This window comes from Opisthorchis viverrini, assembly GCF_000715545.1.
Source record: "Opisthorchis viverrini unplaced genomic scaffold opera_v5_15, whole genome shotgun sequence".
NCBI lineage: Eukaryota > Metazoa > Platyhelminthes > Trematoda > Opisthorchiida > Opisthorchiidae > Opisthorchis > Opisthorchis viverrini.
The window spans coordinates 3,739,871-3,743,741 of record NW_008751671.1 but is presented as its reverse complement, the minus strand read 5'-3'; positions in this window follow the sequence as shown (position 1 = coordinate 3,743,741).

Sequence of the window (3,871 nt, the reverse complement as noted above, 5' to 3'; positions counted from 1 at the left end):
TTGAAAATTCGGAAACAATGATGAAATATTCATTGGACTATACTTGAAAGCAATGGCACATTGTACGTAAAATGACTGTCACGTCAAACCAGCAGGTGGGCAGATAGAATTGAGCTTTGGAAGTATTTTAACCAACATGTTGCAACACACTGCAATTGGTTGTCAAACCACACCTTTTCTACTTGGTACATGACTTTTCCTGCCGTTATTTGTGCAGCTAGGCATGTGTCTTTTCGATGTGAAAAGTTACCGTAAAATTCACGTGATTCGTGTTCGTGAAATGAAAATTTCACTGCCTTTCCTGAGTGGGCTCAAAAGCTTCTGACAATACAATCTTATATTTTAACTTTATGGGTTTGGGAAATAAGATCTGGTTTGGACTCATTGATCCACCTGGAACTTTGATATTTTGCTTAGAATTACTAAAGCTACACACACCAGAACTCAGAAAACGTTTACATCTTTCCATTTCTGGTCAACGGACGAAAGGTACTCAAAAAACAAGATCCTTGATACTGTGATATTGGGTTAAAAGTTTGTGCCTGCCAGGACCGCTGGAAAACCACGTTGTTCGCAATCAAGACTGAATCCCAGCTTTAAATATTAGAGCTTATGATACAAGCAGTTCCATCAGCCAATGAGAAACTAGTGTATTTTTTATAGACGTAATACAATGCCCATAAGTTTGATCAAAACTTTTCCACAGCCAACGACCCGGATATCAGTGAACTTGAACTGAACATGCGATCAGTTGTCCCATGCCAGACAGCGGTTTAGTCGACGAAGAAAACGTTTCTTGCTGTATCCACTTAAGCTTCACCAATAAAATAGCAAGCATCTCGCGCAACCATAGGTAAGATAAAGTGCTCGCGATTTCACCAAAATTCTCTAGTGAACGGCACGAAAGCAGAGATCAAGCTGGACTATAAGACAGTCCTTCACGTGCCTTACATACCAATGTGCATCAGCCTTAAGTGGTATGCTCCCAAGTCTCCACCTGAAGTTTTGGCGCTGTATGAAACATTGGTTAACAAAAGTCACCTCTACCAAACACATTTTCACGCGGCCTACACGAAAAGTACTGCCAGCATGATATTTTCACCTGCTTTCCAGCCCCTTTTGACAGACCGACAAGTGGAAGTTACGAGCCAACTACACACAAGGAGTGCGTTTTGGAAGTCAACTAATTAGATTAGTTAAGATGGTCAACAAACTGTTTGCTGATCACTACAGTCAAACTGAGCTGCCAGATGTACTGTAATATCTTTGACATTTGGATGGACTGCCTCTTTTCGCTGTTGCGTTTTTCGGACGACTTAACTTCTTTTTGGTAGCGAACAACTAAGTTACGCAAGAGCATTCGGATTCTTGTATACCCCCCACTGTGTAATTTCAACATCCTCTCGCATTTCGCAGATAATGAACTTATTTTGGGCAATCCAATTCTCCACAGCACCATAATCGTTTGTTGGCACCCATCTGCACAGGAAATACAATATTAATGTGAGGCACCAAACTGTGACCACTAGAAACCAATGGGTTCTTGGCTTTGTTAAAGACACTTGAATCCAGGATAATCCACCTTTTATATGGAGGATGACGAACTCGCACTCCTTATCATTTGACCAAGTTGGGTACATCGCGCTCAATTTATTGTGAACTAGCCTATTATCCCGGCTAAACTGATAGAGGAACGGTCAGACATATGCACCTGAAGTTCAAATAAACAGATGGGTGACATTCAGATCATACGAGTTACCCAAAATGAAGGATAGAATGAATTGTGGCATCTCCCACAAGGACACATGTGAATCACTCAGAGGAAATGATAGTCCTCTACGTAAAAGGTTAAAGCAATTATGATACATTTGCTCGAAACAAGTGAACATCCTATACAAAAGAGGCAGTGACTCTTGATTGGCCCGCATCACTAAGATGTCGTTCAATTAGACTGTTATTCTGGGTCGTGTTTTGTTTTGGGACGAACTGATGCGCTTTGTTTGTAGACCCTTTAATTGAGCCTTCGGAGTTAATGAAGTTCATCTCATTATTTCTTGGTTCCACTGCAGTAATTTTACTAGGCCGTGCATTCTCATCTTGATTGCTTGCATTACCCGTCAGAGGTGAATCCTTTAGCTCGTTTTGTGTGACCGAATGGGACTGGTTCAAATGCAAAGTACCGAGTGTGAACATTCTTCTCTCGGGGGTGACGGGCTTCACTTCAGTTTTGAAGCTTTTCCCAGTTTTCATTGGCTGACTATGTGGGCTTAGATGCAACCGAGCGGCCGAATGGTTCATTATTAAGGATGGAAAGTCGGGATGGGCGAAGTTGTGACGTTGGGTATTGACAAATTCGGGAGAAAGCCTTGCTCCATCTGCTCCATATGTCATGTTAATAGATGGTTCATTCAGTTCCGTATAGTCTGAACCAAGTGTTGTCCATAATGATCCTGAAAATTTAAATAGTGTAGTTTTAGATCGGCATTCTTACCGAAGGTTTGAAAACGGTTATCAGACTGGCTGAGGAAGATAAGGGAGTAGAATTTTGGAGAATGTAAGTCTGGTATAGGAATAAAGTTGTCCCATGTGAACACTTTCTTTGCAGAAGAGGTCGCGATTCCCTAACCTGTTTGCCAAATTGAGATAAATTAAAGAATGCAAGTGCATCCTATCTGCTGATACTGATTACAGCAGAATGAAATAATACAACTGAAGCAATCACCGGCACTTGTTGAAATACACTCATCTAGAAACTACGGTTGTGTTGGGGCCTCAGAGGAGTTTAAAGAAAAATCAGTAGATTTACCTCAAGCTCCTATGAACCGGTAGCTTATCAATCAGTACTAAACTTTTTTCTTCCGCAGACCTGATATACTCTATACATCAGATGCACTTACTGTCTACTGTCACGAACCAACTTATCTGTATAGGAAAATTCTGTTACCTTAGCCCACAAAAACAAGTGCTTTGCGTACGGTTGGCCGATTACAGCTTTCTGGTCCCCATGAAATATGTAACCACGGTTCAATTACCCAATCATTGTGATGCATTCTTCTGTGACAGCAGCCAGATGAGTCCAACTGTGTTGATTTGTTTTCATTCGATCAGTCCTTCCTAAGCCATTTATGTTTGCTGTCAGAGCTCCATCTTGAGTCGTATGTGTAAAAGGCAGTCAAACACATATCGATAATGCGCCCCGGTCAGACGATTGCCTTACATTTCCCCTTGGGAGCTTTTCATTTGATCGGCAATCTACCTCGGGATTTAATTTTTTGCTCAGCTGTTAATCAACCATAGACTGGTGTGCTGAGAAACTTACCCTCATTACGAGCTCTCACCTAGATACTCCAAGGATAGATCTGTATAGGATTATACCGTATCCAAATGCCGTATTACAGAGAATATTCATTGATACAAATTCTTTTGCGTCTGTTTCCTCATTGACCAGGGTGTTGTGAACAGTTTTGATGACAGCCATAAAAAACAAGACCAAACAATGTTAGCTTCAACATAAGACGTTACGCTTTTCGTGAGTGTTGTGACAGGCTTCAGGAAGAGACAAAGTGCACAGCATGTCATCCAGAGTCATTATTCCAGCAGTGTAAACACCTGTACAGCATCTTTAAGTTGGTGACCACCGTTTTTCAAACGAACCTTTCAGAAATGTACACTTTGAAGTTCAGGAGCAAAGTTTCTGAGCGAAATTCGTCCGAATGTCAACCAGTTAGTTTATAGGTGAATACAGTAATACGATAGTCTAAAATTCGACCTAACTTTCCCTACTAACACATGCTTAATTTGCAAACAGGTCTAAAACTCAGTAAAAAATGATAGCTTTAATCGTGGTTTCATATTTAAAACGAGCGAATAC